The sequence below is a fragment of the Nicotiana tabacum genome, chromosome 8 (assembly GCF_000715075.1).
Source record: "Nicotiana tabacum cultivar K326 chromosome 8, ASM71507v2, whole genome shotgun sequence".
NCBI lineage: Eukaryota > Viridiplantae > Streptophyta > Magnoliopsida > Solanales > Solanaceae > Nicotiana > Nicotiana tabacum.
The window spans coordinates 45,710,686-45,729,487 of record NC_134087.1 but is presented as its reverse complement, the minus strand read 5'-3'; the positions used below and the strand labels follow the sequence as shown (position 1 = coordinate 45,729,487).

Below are 18,802 nucleotides of genomic sequence, written 5' to 3'. Positions count from 1 at the left end.
AGTCTTCGATGGAAGAAGCTATGCAAAAAAAAAAAAGAAAAAAAAAAGAAAAGAAAAAAAGGGAAGCAGTTTGCAGAGGAATGAAACATCCTACTTAAAAGGAAGTAATTTTGGAAGGAGTAAGATAACATATTTACTCAGCAGAGTTATCCTCAACAGTGTTATCCCCAACGGATCATCGAGATGTAGAAGCATCCTCGACAGAGTTTCGAGCAACCCAGAGTAGGTAAAGAAGAAAGGGGAAAAGTCATCCCCATCAAAATAATCCCCAGCAGTTTCGAGGGAAGACAACACAGGTAAGTAATTAATTCAGAAAGAAGGAAATGGTTCACGCATAGGAGACACATTTCCTCCTAAATTTAGTTTTACCCATAGGATATGCATTTCCTCCTAAGTTTGTTTTTACCCATGGAGAGGTATTTCCTCCTAAGTTGTTGTTGAACCAATAGGAGAGGCATTTCCTCCTAAGTTTAGTTTCAACCATAGGAGATGCATTTCCTCCTAAGTTGTTGTTTCACCCATAGGAGAGGCATTTCCTCCTAAGTTTGTTTTTTTACCCATAGGAGAGGCATTTCCTCCTAAGTTTGTTTTTTACCCATAGGAGAGGCATTTCCTTCTAAGTTTGTTTTTACCGATAGGAGACGCATTTCCTCCTAAGTTTGTTTTTTTAACCATAGGAGACGCATTTCCTCCTAAGTTTGTTTTTTTAACCATAGGAGACGCATTTCCTCCTAAATTTATTTTCTCCCATAGGAGATGCATTTCCTCCTAAAGTTTATTTTTACCCATAGGAGAGGCATTTCCTCCTAAGTTTAGTTTCACCCATAGGAGAGGCATTTCCTCCTAAAGTTTAGTTTTACCCATATGAGAGGCATTTCCTCCTAAGTTTTTTTTTATCCATAGGAGATGCGTTTCCTCCTAAGTTTACTTTTACCCATAGGAGACGCATTTCCTCCTAAGTTTAGTTTCATTCATAGGAGATGCATTTCCTCCTAAGTTTAGTTTCACCCATAGGAGATGCATTTCCTCCTAAGTTTGTTTTTACCCATAGGAGAGGCATTTCCTCCTAAGTTTAGTTTCACCCATAGGAGAGGCATTTCCTCCTAAGTTTTGTTTTCACCCATAGGAGATGCATTTCCTCCTAAGTTTACTTTCACCCATAGGAGACGCATTTCCTCCTAAGTTTACTTTCACCCATAGGAGACGCATTTCCTCCTAAGTTTAGTTTTACCCATAGGAATTGCATTTACTCCTAAAGTTTAGTTTTACCCCTAGGAGACGCATTTCCTCCTAAGTTTAGTTTTACCCATAGGAGAGGCATTTCCTCCTAACTATGCAACTTACGTATCTCACATCCTATGGGTATAAGGAAGAGAGATGGAAGTATTAGCAGTCAGGCGTCCACCTGGAGAACAAGGAAGAGCGATGGAAGTATTAGCAATCAGGCGTCCACCTGGAGAACAAGGAAGAATAGTCGAAGTATTAACAATCAGGCGTCCACCTGGAGAACAAGGAAGAACAATTGAAGTATCAGCAGTCAGGAGCCCACCTGGAGAATAAGGAAATACAATTCAAATTTTAAGTGGTCAGGAGCCCCCCTGAAGAACATAATGGCTATTTATTGGTTGAAGTCAGGAACCCCCCTGGAGAACAGAATGGCTATTTATTGGTTGAAGTCAGGAGTCCGCCTGGAGAATAGAGACATTCCATTTCAAAGTTAGCAATCAGGAGTCCGCCTGGAGAATAGAGACATTCAATTTCAAATTTAGCAATCAGGAGTCCGCCTGGAGAACAGAGACTTACTTTTCAAGTTTGACGTCAGGAGTCCGCCTGAAGAACGGAGACATACAGTTTAAATTTCAAAAATCAGGAGTCCGCCTGGAGAATAGAGACATTCAATTTCAAATTTAGCAATCAGGAGTCCGCCTGGAGAACAGAGACATACTTTTCAAGTTTGATGTCAGGAGTCCGCCTGAAGAACAGAGACACACAGTTTAAATTTTAAAAGTCAGGAGTCCGCCTGGAGAATAGAGACATTCCATTTCAAAGTTAGCAATCAGGAGTCCGCCTGGAGAATAGAGACATTCAATTTCAAATTTAGCAATCAGGAGTCCGCCTGGAGAACAGAGACATACTTTTCAAGTTTGACGTCAGGAGTCCGCCTGAAGAACGGAGACATACAGTTTAAATTTCAAAAATCAGGAGTCCGCCTGGAGAATAGAGACATTCAATTTCAAATTTAGCAATCAGGAGTCCGCCTGGAGAACAGAGACATACTTTTCAAGTTTGATGTCAGGAGTCCGCCTGAAGAACAGAGACACACAGTTTAAATTTTAAAAGTCAGGAGTCCCCCTGGAGAATAGAGACATTCCATTTCAAAGTTAGCAATCAGGAGTCCGCCTGAAGAATAGAGGCATACATTTCAGTCTTTTCATTTCAAGTGTTGAAGTTGGGAGCCCGCCCATAGAACAGAGGCATACATTTCAGTCTTTTCATTTCAAGTGTTGAAGTTGGGAGCCCGCCCTTAGAATAGAGGCATACATTTCAGTCTTTTCATTTCAAGTATTGAAGTTGGGAGCCCGCCCATAGAACAGAGGCATACATCTCAGTCTTTTCATTTCAAGTGTTGAAGTTGGGAGCCCGCCCATAGAACAGAGGCATACATCTCAGTCTTTTCATTTCAAGTGTTGAAGTTGGGAGCCCGCCCATAGAACAGAGGCATACATTTCAGTCTTTTCATTTCAAGCGTTGAAGTTGGGAGCCCACCCATAGAACAGAGGCATACATTCAGTCTTTTCATTTCAAGTGTTGAAGTTGAGAGCCCGCCCATATAACAGAGGAATACATTCAGCATTAATTTTCAAGTATTAAAGTTGGGAGCCCGCCCATACAACAGAGGCATACATTTCAAGATCAAGTCATAGGACAATAAAACAGAGGGTTATAACAGGAATCCCCAGCAGGAAACAATAAAAATCCCCAACATCAGGAAGCAGAAGGTTGCAATAAGAGGTCCCAGCACAAACTCAAGTGCATGTGTAAAAGGTGGAAAAACATCGAAAGAAAAACACCGTAAGAAATGCGAGCAGACAAGAAAGCAAGGCAACAAGAACCAATTGCAGTCTAGCCTAGCTTCTTGTTTTCTTTTAAGCACGGTGTAACAAGGAGATCGGTAAGTAGTGATAACAGCATGCAACAACAGTAACATTGCAGTCCCACGGTAGTCCCAGCTACCAAAACTTCCCGAACTACATTAACCTGATACCCCTTTAGCCAGGGATATGTAGGAAACCTTTGAAGCAAAGGTTCGGTTAAATCTTTTTCAAAAAATGCTTCACACGGAGTACTCGGATGGGCAAAAATCGCTCGCTTTATCTTTGCACGAAAACCCTTCGTGTCTCCGGGCAAAGAGGGGCAGCTGTAAGCACGTGATTTTTGCCCTATATGAGAATTACTAACCTAGAGTTTACTAACCTTCCCTCAAATTAAGTCGGTTTCCCGTAAGTACGTGATTTTTGCCCTATATGAGAATTACTCCCAGAAAATTCAAAATAAAATAATTTTCCTTGGTGTGCAATTTTGTGAGATTTTGTAATATTTTTGGATAATTATTTGTTCTGTCTGTGCGTGTTTATTGATTAAATTAATAAAAAATTACAAAAATATGTCGCATTTGCATTTAGTATTTATTTAAGTTTGTTTTACAAAATCATAAAAATAATGTACGTTGCATTTTTAGCATTTAACGTCTAAATTGTGTAATTTTTTATAGTTAATTGCAATTTAAATATGCGTTAATTGTTATTTGGACAGATTTTTGAAATTATAACAGATTTTGAATCAGGGCAATAACAGTAGTTTTAGGGGTAATACGGGAATTAACAAATTGCAGATTATTTAATTATGGTGGGGGCAAGACGTAATGATAAAAGCAAAAAGGAAAATGTGGATAATGATGTCTTCTTTTCAAAAAGAGGGAACAAGGGGGCCCACTTTGACTACTTTTCAAAAGAGGGAACAAGGGGCCCACTTTGACTACTTTTCAAAAGAGGGAACATGGGGGCCCACTTTGACTACTTTTCAAAAAGAGGGAACACGGGGGGGTCACGTTGACTACTTTTACTAAAGTAAAAGTGTGGGTAATAATAAAAGTTAAAGGGGAAAGAGGTAAAAGGGGGTCTTGTTTGTATATAAGGGGGATAGGAGGAGATTTAAGAGGAGATTTTTGGGAGGGGGAGAAGAATTTTTAGAAGTAGGAGAATTTTGGGGAGGAGATTTTGGGAGGAAGAAAATTTTTGAGAGGAGATTTTAGAGAAGAATTTTTAGAAAGAGGGTTTTTGGGAAAAACATTTTTGAGAGAGGAATACATTCTGAAAATCGGAAGAGAGTGTGATAGAATTTGAAAAGAGAAAACAAAAACAAAGTGAGAAACGAGTTTAGTTTCGGGTTTTAATACACGCGTGGGTTGTTGCTGTTTAGTTTGTTTACATACTTTTGGGTTTGTTCTATTGAGTTGTTCGATTTTTCTTCAAAGTTTTCTGGGCCTTGAATCTTGGTCGAATTGCTGCTGGGTTGCTGTTGTTGCTGTGTATTTACACTACTGCTGCTTCTACTGATCTTCATTTTCTTTTGCTTCCAATATCAGGTACACAACTGACACGCTGGTTTTTGTAATCCGAAATATGAAGCATGAATACGAAAAAATGAAGAGTTGAAATTCTGAATTATATTTAATTATATTCTGAATTTTATTTGTATGTATAAATTATTTAGCTTGCAAAAAATCAGAATCATGTAGATATTTAATACATATAGTGGAACATTCGACGATAGCTTAACAAATGAACTATCTACATCTATTGCCTAAAAATAAATAAATGGTGTAGTAATTCCGTCGAGTCAAAAATCAAACGAATAGGCCATCTAGTAGGAAGTTGGTAGAAATATTGTTTAGTTAAATAATATTGGTTAATTTCAGCATGTAAATGGTCTAGGATTAAAATTAGAATTGCTATGTTTTTTTTTAATTTGACAAACTGAGAACATGCCTAGTATAATGTAACTAGGTAATAACATGTAAATAAATTAAGATATTTCTCCTTTATTTTGTAGAGACAAATTTCAATAAAAAATGTAGGCATTTTAGGACTGTCCTTTTAAAAATAAAATGAGATGAGCCTCGTCCAATAAAATGCACTAACTGCGGGGCCCTCAATAAATGTTTAATTGAGTATTTAGAATTCGGGATGGACTATTTAGTGAATTCCACAGTCTTACCCATAAATAACAATACGCTAATCGCTTTAGGCACGATTTTAATAATAATACATTCTTAAACACGGGTGCGCATTTATGCGACCCAAATCCAAATCCCAAAACATTGAATAAAAATACGTTCCGGATCGCGGGTGCATTTTATGTGACGCAATCCAAAGGCATGTTTTTAAACAATGTTCACATTCTTGTAAAAATAATTAAAAATAATAAAAGCGGTACAAAGATAAAATTTGCACATAAGTTCATATTTTGTATAAAATCAGATAATCAAGCCGAATATAACAGTTGAGCGACCGTGCTAGAACCACGGAATTCGGGAATGCCTAATACCTTCTCTCGGGTTAACAGAATTCCTTATCCGGATTTCTGGTTCGCAGACTGTAATACAGAGTCATTCTTTTCCTCGATTCGGGATTAAATTGGTGACTTGGGACACCCTAAATCTCCCAAGTGGCGACTCTGAAATAAATAAATAAATCCCGTTTCGATTGTCCTTTAATTGGAAAAAACTCCATTGTACCCCTCGCGGGGGCAGAAAAAGGAGGTGCGACAGCTACCATCGACATAGGAAAAAGAGCTTCGACCATGTCAGCTCCAAATCACAGGCTTTGGGATACTCAACCTCCGAGCCAAACCTCCCGAGATGCTCGATTATCACCATATAATGACTCGTAATCGAGGTTTTTATTGAACCGTCGAAGAGTCAGGCAAAAATTATTTCAAAGTCCTTAATGAAGGAAACATAAAGCCAATAAAAGGTCGGTTCGACCCAAGGCATAAGAGCCATTGTCACTAGCCCACACTAAAATGCCGCATCGGCCCAAAGAGTAAGAGCCATTGTTGCCAGCCCGCATAAATACAAAACTTGAGGGTCGAATGAGCTCGAGTCGAAACTCGATTCGGAGACTGAACCCAAAATAGTTAACTAAATATGCCTAATAGCAAAGTCGCATAGACCAAGCGCGTAAGAGCCTACGAGCCAGCCTAGTGAGCCCCAGGGCCATATCACAAATCTAAGGATTCTTACCAACTCAGAGACCAGTTCACCTGGCCAAATTTGAGATAAAAATAGATACATAAGAAATAAAGCCGCAAGGTTTTTTTTATACACATATGTGAAAAAAAAATGCAATCTCCATCTACAAACTTGCTTTGAAAATGTTGTATACAGATGGCGAAATCCACGCCCCTGGGAGCTATGGCCTGCTAGCCTCGTCTTTGCTTTCTTCGGCATCGAACAGAAGTAAACGAGCATTACGCTCATCCTCCCTCGCTCGTGCCAACTCTTCCGAGAGGACGAAACCCCTAGCACGGATCTCCTCGAGGGTCTTTCTTCGAGACTTGCAGTGAGCTTATTCTTCAATCCTCTCTTCGCGGTCAAGGATCCTTCTTAGCTTAGCTTGAGCATCGGTAGCATCCTTTAAATAGATCTCCATCTCCTAGTCAGCTTTAGTTCAGCTCATTACGGCTTTAGCCGGGGCATCAATAATCTCAGCCTCGAATTTCGGAAGCTCGGAGTCGAGCTTCGTAATCATATCTGTTTGAACTGATGCGTTATCACGAGCTAAGCGAAGTTGAGCCTCAAAAGTGGGAACTTTAACCAGAGCACCCTTCCCCCCTAAAGCCTGAGCCTCCGCTTGAGCTTTTAGCTCATCATGCTCACGCCTGGCTTGGCCAGCTTTATCCTGAAGATGCTCCAGGACATCCGTCTTTTTCTGCAACTGAAGTAAACGAAGAGTTAGCCTCAGAAGCTAGAAGGCGGAATGCACACTCACCCAAGACAGAAAATTACATGCTCCTTCAAGTAGTTCTCATAATTCAAGCTCTGGCCCACCTTATACCGCAAGTGTACCAGCTCGACTTCCTTTTCATCGCAAAGCAGCCTAAAAGATCTCTCCTCATCCAAAGCTTTCTGTAGCCTTGCTTAATGACAAAGCAGCCCGGACTTAAGCTTGTCGAAGGCATACAAAAGAAAACCCAATAAGGAAGGGAAGGCGCGAAATTCGAAAGGCTTATGCCGAAACTCACCACGAAGTGAAGCCGCTGGGCCTCATTGAAGGCCAAACACACATCTGCCAACCTAGTTCCCTCAACTCTTAAAGGGTCGACTCCGATCGAGGCACGGTCGCTCGGTTTATGCGACCCCGAGTTTCTAGTATCCCTCGAAGTACTATCAACAGAAAAAGAAGGCAACAACAATAGGGAAACCATATTTCCAGAACCAGGAACCACGGACGTGGCAGGCTAGAAACGATGCTTCCGCTCCGAAGCCCCGATCCTGTTTTGCCTTGCTTTGAGCGCCATTGCCCTGAAAAAGCATCTCTCGCTTATTGTTGTCGTTCTTTAGCCCAGAAGTTGGCGACCCTTCCCCTTCTCTAGAGGAGCGCGACCTCACCTCGGAAGGCTCTCTGATGCCTACAACAACAAGATTAATATGCATAAAGGTAAAATGCCTCTCCAAATGAAGGAAGGAAAGGAAAAAATGGCACAACACACACCATGATGTTTTGCTTCCCGTTTGCCCCGAGACAAAGCTCACCACTTGCGCTTATCACAGGTCATGTGGGTCGCCAACTTTCGAACCCAATCCGGCAAATTAGGAACGTCGCCCGACGCCCATGAAACCGCTGTAGAAAAAGAAAAGAAGGCACGACTACGAAACCAGTTTTCGCCGTAAACAAAACTAAGAAGGCACAGAATGCACCACTTACACGTATAGTTCCATTCCTTAAGGAATGACATAAGCTCCGCGAGGATAATGTCAGTGGTCCGCACTCGGACAAAGCGACTCATCCACTCCCGGTCTCTATCTTCCTCATCATCAACAAGAAAGGGCGTGGTCGATCAAAATCGCAAAGTTAGCAGACCTCGATGGTGAAAAGGGTCGGTACCGCCTAATAAGATGACTGAGCGTAAGTTCAAGCCCTACCTTCTCTACAAAAAATCTCATCATCAACACTGTTCACCAAAATGACGGGTGGATCTGCACCAAGGTAACCCGATACTTTAAACAGAAGTCGAGCACAACCCTATCAAGGAGGCCCAGTGTGAAAGGATACGTGTACACACTCAAAAATCCATCGGCACGATCCGTGATGCCCTCATCCGGGGAAAATGTCTGTAACACTACTTTCTCCCCTCATCCACAATCTTTTCTCACTAACTCAAGGTGCTCTTCTCTTATCGAAAAAGTAGTCTTCAAGGTATACTCTCATTGGTCCTGAGTGATGAAGGCAGAACTCTCCCCTCCCTGCCGAACAGACCCCGATATAGCAGTCATGGCTATGGCAAAATTAGAGAACTAAAGCAGGAATCAGTGCAAGTACGTTAGTACTGAAATAATGAAAGACTTAACGCAGAAAAAAGAAGGGTAACTACTAGAATGGTGGGATCTCCAAAAAAGCAGAAACAACCCTATATATGGAAAAAATAACATCATTGCCAGTCCCGAGGTGGTACCTGACCTCGAGGACCTCCATAAAAAAGAAGTTAGGCTCTAAAATGCCAACGACATCATCACCAATCCCGAGGTGGTACACGACCTCGAGGTCTTCCATAAAAAAGAAGTTAGGCTCCAGGAAGCCAATGACATCATTACAAGACTCGAGGTTGTACCCGACCTCGGGGACTTTAGTCAAAAAGGAGTTAGGCTCCAAGGAAATAAGCATTTAAACTCCACCCGTATGGGCTTGGCCTCAGGGTACCATCTGAGTTCAGGCAAACCCTCTTTCGGGATCTATTTATAGTGCCTTCAGGCTACCTACGCCAAGTTCGAAGCAAATTTCCAGGTGGCCCAAGTTTGAACGAACCTCCACTCGGGGACTGCTCTCGAAAGCTCAAAGGAAGTCCCTATCCTCGGACCTCCGAGTAAATTTTCCCTCAAAGATTACCGCGGGGTCTAGGTGATAAATCACGGTCTCAAGGCTCGAAGCGTTACTTTCATTCAACTCGAAGTAAGGGTCCCGATGGCCGAGTTTATCGGTTCAATCTAGGCTTGATCTAAGGAACGACGAAGGGTTCTACGAGAGGTCGTATTAGTCAATCAAAGCTCAGAAAAAATACTCACACCTGGGCTCGATATTGGCAGCAACCAATAGAATCATGCATTCAGAGTCTCCATAAATGCAAATAAAAGGAATATAGCAAACATCGAGGACAAAATTGAAGAAACATCTTCACATTCATAAAAATTTGATTATAAAAGCCCACGAGGGGTCCTTACATATGATTGCAAAAGACCACAAGGGGTCCTTACATAGAAACAAAGAAAAGAAAACGTACACATATAGCCAAAGACAAGAGCCTAATCTATTCGCAAAGGTTCATCCTCAGCAGCAACATCTTCGACCGCCACCTCCTCTGAGGTTCCATCTCGGTCCTCCAGAATAATATCTCTGAGGGCGAAGATGAAGAAAAGGAAAGTGGGAAGATGAATAAGAGGAAAGTGACACAGAAGAAGCAGAAAAAAGAGACATAGCCCGCCGAAGTCAGAGGTTAAAGATTCGGCGGGCATCAACCCTACTTGGCTGCTCCGGGTCCACCTTCCGGGACATTGCGCCGTGCAAGTCTAATGTTCGGTTGTGCCATTTTATCCCTTGGAAAACCAAGGGGATGAAGTGACACACCAGGCTAGGGTAGGAGAGTGAGAAGCGGTGTATAGTCCGAACGCTCTCCCGAGCAGCGGTGTAGAGTCCAAACGTCCTCCTAAGTCGGAAGAAGTCGGCCCCCCTATCTCATCACCTCGAACCAACAATGATAGCAGTAACAACTGTAACAACAACAACAGAAACAAGACAGTATAATCTCGCTCGGCAAAGAAAAGCCTAGGTAAAGGGCCATGACATGGCTGATGAGAACGTCGCCATAAGACCTTAACGCCAAAGACCCCAAACATGGTGGGTAGCAATGGAGGAGGATAGTGGGAAGAAAGGGATGGAAAGGTGTTGAAAGGAACTTGGAGAAAAGGATAGTACCGGAAGGCCCCCATTTATAGGGGTGATAGTATGGCCAACAACTCCATCAATGTCTTTGAAAGATGGATCGACAGGCGCAATCAATGCATCATTAGAAACTAGATCGACATCGATATTGTTGCTTTGAAGAATGGAAATCGACAACGCATTGAATGATGCTGAAAAGAAAAGCCCATGGGATGTCCCAGTTATCGTGAAGGCTTACGTCATAAGTATGATATCATCAACGCGACATCATCGTGGGAAGTCCGAAGAGTTGGATGTCAAAATCGTTTCTTGTCCCTCCTCTCTAAGAAACACGGGGACTATCTGTATACGGTGAAATCAGAGGGTCCAATTCCACGTCATTGAGGCACCTTAGAAGATCATCTCGAAGCCTCGAGACTACAAGGCTATGGTCGATTTTCCTCCCTCGAGGTTCGTCGACGCCCGACCTTGGGACAATGTTGACCACGACTATGGTAGAAATGGGAGTTCCCAAGGTATACGGCTAGAACTGACAGAGCCTAGTGGACTGCCGTAATCCTGAATCAGGGTGTCATCTAGCTATCCCATCTCCGCTTCTTTGTCATTAATGTATTTTGTACTATGTTGGGATTTCCCACCTATATAAGGGGGATCCTTGTCATTTTGTAAAGGCTATGTTGCTTTAGTTGCTCCATACGAAATATACAAAGAACATTCTCTCTGCTCTCTAACATATTCTTTTGATATTATTACTTCCATTTACTATCTTCATTAATGTTCATCATTTATTGCTTATCACTGGCCATAAAGAGCCTTCATTGATATTATTATAACTGTTAGTCATACTTCGACCACCTTCATAGCTCCAAGCCGAGCTCCGGAGTCGACCTCGAGGTCCCCGAATCAACAAGCTCGAGGCCCCGATGGTTAATCTATCAGTTTGGTTATCACCTTATTCTTAACCCTTATCTCGTTTCTAAGTCTCACACATAGCATCATCTGCTTAACAACTAGCATAAAAATAGATCACGTATTTTTAGAGTCCCATAATCAAATTTAATTATTATTACCATTTTTACGGTAAACAAGTAGTATAAGAAATTCTAAAATAAAATTTACAAAACTAACTGATCGGAGAAAATATTGATTCCAAGTATAGATTTGTTTAGTCAAATGGATGTAAAATTTTAAAAATGGAAACCTGAGAGGTTATATGAGTAAGATTATGTAGTTAAATACGTTTGAACTGAAGATGCAGCCGAGGCACATTAGCCAACTAATCAGAATGCATGGGGAAGCTATGCTTTTAAAGCAAGTTGCTATCAAATTTAATTAATCTTCTTTTTAATTAAGCAAGTTGAATTTTTGGAAATGAGCTCTTGATCACAGTAACTTCCCCCCACTTTCTTACAGTGGCATATCAGATGGATGCCTAAGTGAGGGTTGCAAGTACTTAGTAGTGTGTAAGCCACTTTTAATACTAATTTACTTGTTACTAATTAGGTTAAATCAAAATCTATAATACCCACTTGGTAACTAAGTAGCATGCAAATAAACTGGAGGGAATCTCTACCAAAGAGGTTCTCATCATCTGGACTTTTCCTTCCCCTTTTCTTGAATAAATTTGTTTCAACTTGGTACGTAATATATATTGGTTAAACACAAGTTGGAAATTAGATGGAAAAATATAGGGGAGAAAGAGGCCTATAAATTCATGGATTTTATGAAGCAAAAAATTGCACTCCAATAACACATTTTCCTTATATATCTTTCTCCCTCTTATAAGCAATACTATTGTTGTCATGGCTCGCAGTTATGCTTTCTATTTTACTGTTGCGCTTATGGTGGTGTCTGGTAAATGACCTTTTAATTTTCTACACCTCACTCTCTATTTATTTGATATTGTCTCTATGTAGGTTTACATATATACGTCAATATAATGTGTAGTCTTCTACACGTTCCAACATTAACAATGGTATAATTACATATTGATTTTAAGACTTGAGTTTTTATTGCTGGATTATAGTTTATTTGGCTCAGTCTCCAGTACTTGCTGTGAGAGACTTGCCGACGAATGTACCAGCAGAACTCAAATCAAAACTAACTGGTGGTAAGAGTTTGATGAGTGGTTGCGGTGGATACTGCCGCTCGAGCAGTGACTGCTATGATAGGTATTGTAAGTATTGTTACTACGATGTTATTAACCACACCTATGGTTGCGGCTAAGGGAGGATCATCCATGGCCAACACAATATGAAGTCTGTTGCTTCTCACTAGTAGATGTTTTTGTGTTTTGTTGGCTTTGTTATTGGGTGTTCCTTTTCCCATTTCCGTTTTTTTCTTCTCATGGAAGAAAATAAAATGACTAACACTACTAAAAAACGGCTAATTTCCGACCGAAATTTGCGACGGAAAATAGTATTCAAAAATTTCTGATGGAATCGGTCGGAATATTCATAAAAATATATTTTTCAATTTTTAATAACACTTACGACTAATTTTCCATCTATGTCCGTCGTAAATTTTGGCGGAAAATTCCGCGTCATTTTTAGTGACCAATTCGGTCTAAAACAATTAAAAAAAGAAATAAAAAAATAAAAAAATAGCGACCGATTCGATCGGAAATGTTTAGTAAAACGAGGTTGACTACTTTTGACCAAATTACCGACTGAATCGGTCGGAGAGTTTTTTTAAAAACCCTCAGTGACTTCCTTTCTTTTTCTTCCTTTTCCTCTTTTTTTTCTTCTCTCTTCTCTCTCTCACTTAAACTTCTCCCCACCTAAAACCCCGCTTCCATCAACGAGAAGCACTCGCCGGTGCCGCTACAAGTCCGTCGAGATCCTCCACTGCCAGGTAAGTTTCCCCCACCCAAACCCTCCAATGCGTACATATTATTCCTCCTGTCTAGATGAATTTTATACTGTAAAAGGCATCAAGCCTCTTCTGGAACAACTCTGTGATCATCTTTTCTCTTTGGTAATTGGATTATTGGAATTGTTTGAGAGGAAGGAGTGAAGTAAAGTGGGGAGTCAGAAAACAAGTAGGTAGCTATTAATTTCATGTAGCTACCTACATGAGTCAGAAAACCAACATCTATCTTCTTGAGCTTTTCATTAGAATCAAGAAATTGCAAAAGCATTTTATGGGATTTTAAGCTAGTGCCTAAATATTTTTTAAAAAAAAAAGTGCCAAAGTTTACAGAATAAAGATCAACAAAGAAAATGAGGTGTAAAATAAGCATACCCTTTTTCTTTACAAACATAAATTCTGCAATTTTCACCACCATAACCAAAGACTAAAAGAGAAGCCAAAATGCAGCCATTAATTTGCAGTGTATTTTGAAATGTTTCTTTCCATTAATATATATTACATTGTTGTGTGTATATATAGATTTGTGTCAAATATAGGACTTTATTATTTTAATGTCAAATATAGGAATTTAATGGAAGGGTAAGGGACTAAGGGGTGATTTTCTTGGGTTGGGGCGGGGGGACTGTAGACTGTAGAGATGAACTTCACATGGTCAGTTTTGAGATTGGATTGATACTGTTTTCAAGTTAAAAGAGAGTAGAATGAGGTCCACAACTAATGTACATACAAAGTCCCTTTATCCATGTCCAAACATTCTGAATAACACCTTCTTCTTTTCCTTCTCTTCTTTCTTCTCAATGCTAACTCAATCTTCTCATTAATTATCTCAATCTTATTGCTACTCTCCTCCTCAATATTGGTTTCAAAGGCCAAAGATTTTGCTGCAATTCTCACGACCTCATTATCTCTTTCAATTGCCAATGCATAACTTGTGTCCAAAAGAAGAACCATTTTTGGGGCAATAGAGAATTGCTAGAGGGTGATAATGAATGAGGGGTTTAGTACAGAAATTTGATGGATAAGGAAAGAGTGAAGCTGGAGATTGGTTTGAACATGACCATGCAGCCATGGCCATAGAAATGTCAAGTTAAAAGAAATTTTTTCCTCTTTGATTAAGCGCCAGAGGCTGCCGTAGATATACTTTGTGGCTACTAGATATTTTCAAGTGCTCTGTTTTACCAGTTGAATTTTCTTTCTTTTACATTATTGGAGACTAACTTGTTTTTATTTTCTCTTCTATATTGTTTAATTTTGTTTACCCGTAAACGGCACAGAACGTCGTCACTGAAAACTTTATTTCTTTTAGTGATAGTTGTTCTTCGGTTTCTTAGCATGATGCAAATCGTATAAACTTTAACAAATCCATTATGTTCAACAAAAATAGGGACTCTATTTTTCCCAATGTTAATATGATTTCTAGATAGAGGATTGATGTCTAACTCTGTTCTAATCATCAATAAATTCTTTAACATGATATGGCTCCCAAACTTCAGCATTGAAAAAAAGGTAGCAGTGAGTTCCTGTAATATAGCTAATTCCTAAAGTACTAAAGAAAACATTTGTATCACAATATTTCCAAACCAGAGCATATTTAGGACAATAGAATTGCATGTAAGTACCTTTGATGTCCAAATTGTTTATTCCTCCAGCAAACAACATATTTTACTGTCAATGAATTAACTTCATATTCTACTATTTTGTAAAGCAACCTGTTCTTAACGTTCAAAAGTCTTTGTTTAATTAGTGTAGGAGATAGTGGATTCCTAGGAATATATGGTTGGAAATTTCATGGCATAGTCCATGTAGCTACTAATTTCTTAGTCCCGAAGATAGAAGGAAATATTCATAGTTTCAACTTTCCAATTGCCTTTATCAAAATATAGGATGAGACTAATTAGGGCCAATTACAATTGAAGTTTTTATTTTATTTTATAATTTGAGTGATTGATAAATGATATTCTAGTATCTGCTATTTTGTTTTTTACTTTAACTTCAAATACTATTTTTTTTCAACCAAATATTATACAAACGCCTATTAAGTTTCGAATTATAATTAATAGATTTTGTGAAAAGTTAAGCTATTGAACTAGCAAATTGTTTTGGGGGAAGGGGCTGAAGAAGGGGGTTAGATATGTGCTGAAAACTCAAATCATCAAAATTGTATATCGTTATAGAAAAAAGTACGTAGTATAATTTTTTTTGGGTCCTTATGAAATCAATAATTTGGTGTCACTTTATAAAGACTTTATATGTGGGTGAATACTGTATGAATACTATTTAGAGAGTCCTACATTTTGATTTATAAAAAAAACAGACTCAAAAGTGATGAGTCTTTTGATGAGCTACTGCATCTTTTGTTGCTCCATCATCTTCCAGTCCATCATCATCATCCATTTTCAGCATGTCTAGGTTGGATATTGGAGGCTTTCACCCGGCTACATCTAGTGCTGCTTCTGCACCATCTCGTGGACGCAGGCAAAATCTTGGAGGGGATGTATATTTGATAGTTATAATCGATTGATAATCGTCCCTCACAAGGATAGGTAAGAAGGTTCTTATACAAATTTTTATGTTTTGAATGTACATTTAGATATGTTAACATTAAGAAGTATTTATTTGCAATTAAAAGGTGTTTATTAATTAGATATATGTTAATTTAATGCAGGTTTTTACTATCCTTTCAAGCTACACATTTGGTTACAGAATGAAGCCATTTTATCATGAGTCGTGGACTTCTTGGAGAAAGATATCGTACAACATCAGAGAGCAAATGTGGAATTAATTTAGGGTAAAAATTAATTATATTTATTTAATAATTATCGTCCTCATCTAATGTTACTTTTTTATATTGCAGACAAGGTGTACATGACATCCTCAACATCAAAATGCAATAAATAGTATTTTCAAGAAAAAAACTGCTATAAGGATTAAAGATACTATGTGCGCTGCTCGGAATTCCGGTAATATGCCAGAATGGTTAAGAGAAGATGTTTGGTACACTTCTTGTGAAATGAAATACCCCTGAATGGAAGGCAATGAATGAACAAGCAAAGGCAAACCGTGCCTCTAAAAAAGGTGGCTTGTTGCACACATGAGGTTCGATTACTTTTGAGGCCCATAAACTAAGAATGATAATTATTTATTAAAATTTTCTTAGTTTTACATATAGAATTTTACGTTTGTAAAGTCTAACTCATATTTTTTCTTACGAAGGAAAAGGAAAGAGGGCGAGATGTGAGTTATGCAGAGGTCTTCGAGGAGTTGCATAAGAAAAAGAAAAAGGATGGTACAAGAGAATACTGGGTGGAAACGCGTGCATCAGACACATATGTAAAATTCTAACTTCATAATTATTTATGGTTTATTAATATTAGTTTGTTTACATAATAGTTATTTTTTTCATTTTAAGAAAATTATCATAAAAGGTTGGAAAAATTACAACAAACTCAGCCTCCTTCAACTCAACCAACACCTGATGATATGGCTTCATTGTGGACATAGGCAGCGGGTGGAGCAAACAAAGGCAGAGTCTACAGACTAGGAGTACATCGACCCACAGGTCATCCAAACCCACTCTTAGCCAATTCTTCTCCTCAAAATCAAGAACAGATGGAAGATATGATAAATGGAATTCGTGAATTGAAGCAACAGTTGGACTCCTAATACGGAACATTTGTTAAGATGCAGAAATTCATGCGTAAACATGGGCATGATTTATCTGATGATGAGGATGAACAAACTGAATCTGATGTGTAGTAGTTTAGTTGTGATATTTTGGTTGATTGGTAAACTTGATTGTGAGAGACAACTTTATGTATTGCTTTTAAACTTGAATATGGGCTGCTATTGAGATGTTTTTATGCCCAAAATTGTTAGGTTTAAATGTTGGTATTGTTGGTTTAAGTTGTGTTAATGGTTAGCATTGTTGGTTTAGAATTTGTTAATGTATTGTTAATTTAGATAGCGTTAATGTATTGTTGGTTCGTATTATTGTATTAATGTATCGTTGGTTTAGATTGTTGGTTGGTATTTTTTTGTTTGTGATAGTTTGACAAGTGGGGTAGCTCGAAATCCCAGTTTTGTACAAAATTCCAACGGAAACGGTCGGAAAGCTCATCGAATTTAACAATAAATTGTCAGATTTCAGACTGATTCGGTTAGAAATGTTTTAAAAAAAAATTAATATTCAGAATTTTTCGACGGAGTTTTTAATTAGTAATTTCCGACAGATTCGGTCGAAAATTTCAAAAAATAAATAAATAAATATTCAACAGTTTTCGACGGATTCCGTCGGAAAATAAATAAAATTTAATTTTTAATTATTAATTTTCCTTGTATTTTATAACCGATTCAGTAGGTAAATTCCTGCCACTTTAGTCGAAAAAGTGAATTATTTGGTAGTCTGACCTTTTCGAAATTTGCGACCACTTTGGTAGGAAATCACCGACAGATTCGGTCGGAAATTGTTTTCCGACCAACTTTTTTCCGACCGACCAAATTCGGTCGGAAAGTAGTCGGAAATACGTGATTTCCGACCGAATTTCGACCATTTTGGCCGTCGGAAATCTACCATTTTCTAGTAGTGAAAGAAGAGGTGGGAAGAGGTGATTAGGCAAGACATGAAGCAACTTTCCTGTTGTATCTGTATTTCTATTTTTGAATGAAACACTACTATCATTTAGCTTATCAAGATCTCGGTTTCCTCTTTACAACAGTTTTTGCCAAGATGTTTTATACGTCAATACCACACAAGAGAGGTGATTGAGTGATTTGTGTGGTACCCAATTTTTGCTTAATTTGATTATAGAAGGACCTGGATGTTTTCCAACTACTACTGTTTGTGGAATAATAAGTAAAGAAAATAAAGAACACAGAGAATTTTACGTGGAAAACACCTGGATCAAAAGGTGAAAAAACCACGACCTACTACTCAGTAGAATTTTCCCAAAATTCCACTAAAATAACTGAGCCAAAAACTGCATTTACAAAAACTCTTTTGTAAACCTAGGATTAACTCTAATCCCGTTGTGGCACACAACCTCAACTGTTGCGACAACTTCAAGTTAACTCTAACTTGAACACTCTAGGTACCTAATACAATTGCTTCTATAAAAGCTGAAAGGTACAATGTAAAATCACCGACTACAATTGAACTATAATAAAAGATAGACATTTGGAACTGGTTCTTCTATCTTGTTCAAGTAGATTCAGGATTGCACGCTTGAATCACACATAAATTGCTTGCAAAATCGCCTTGCTCTTTTGCTCTCAATTTAAGTTTAACTTCTGCTTATGTGCATTACCTGTAAAAGAGAACAACACTGATATTTAATGGGTTAGTAATTAGAGATTGACTGGCATTCAGATGCTACTCTTCTATGGTAGAAGAGTTCTAGTTGATCTCATACTTTAACTCTATCACCTTCCTAAACTGTGTTCTCTTTGTGTAAGGAGTCTTTCTCTCCTTATCCAATATGCAACCTTTTCGATCAGATCAGGAGATATTACTTTTGATAAGTGAAATTTATCTCCTTTACGTGCATCTCACATGTTTGGGTTGATCATGATTGTGCTTTACAAGATGGACCTGGTCTATGTATGAGTTCTTTTGTCAGTCTTCAAAACTTCACTTGTACTTGGGCCATCAAATTCTCCCTTTTTGATGATGACAAATTCTGTGCTTTTTACTTACTTGGGTCCTATAAGAACTTAGC

General features: G+C 38.7%; 1 long non-coding RNA gene across 5 annotated transcripts; it reads left to right on the top strand.

Moving 5' to 3' along the window:
* Positions 1-11,953: 11,953 nt before the first annotated feature.
* LOC107807779 (uncharacterized) lies at positions 11,954-17,078 on the top strand. Of its 5 annotated transcripts, XR_001652985.2 has the most exons (7): positions 11,954-12,071; positions 12,244-13,070; positions 15,489-15,631; positions 15,754-15,876; positions 15,943-16,184; positions 16,302-16,418; positions 16,498-17,078. It is a non-coding gene; the product is annotated as an uncharacterized LOC107807779 (long non-coding RNA). The 5 variants fall into 5 exon arrangements; XR_001652989.2 differs by lacking the exon at positions 12,244-13,070; XR_001652987.2 differs by lacking the exon at positions 11,954-12,071 and having other exon boundaries at positions 12,078-13,070; positions 15,498-15,631.
* Positions 17,079-18,802: the final 1,724 nt, after the last annotated feature.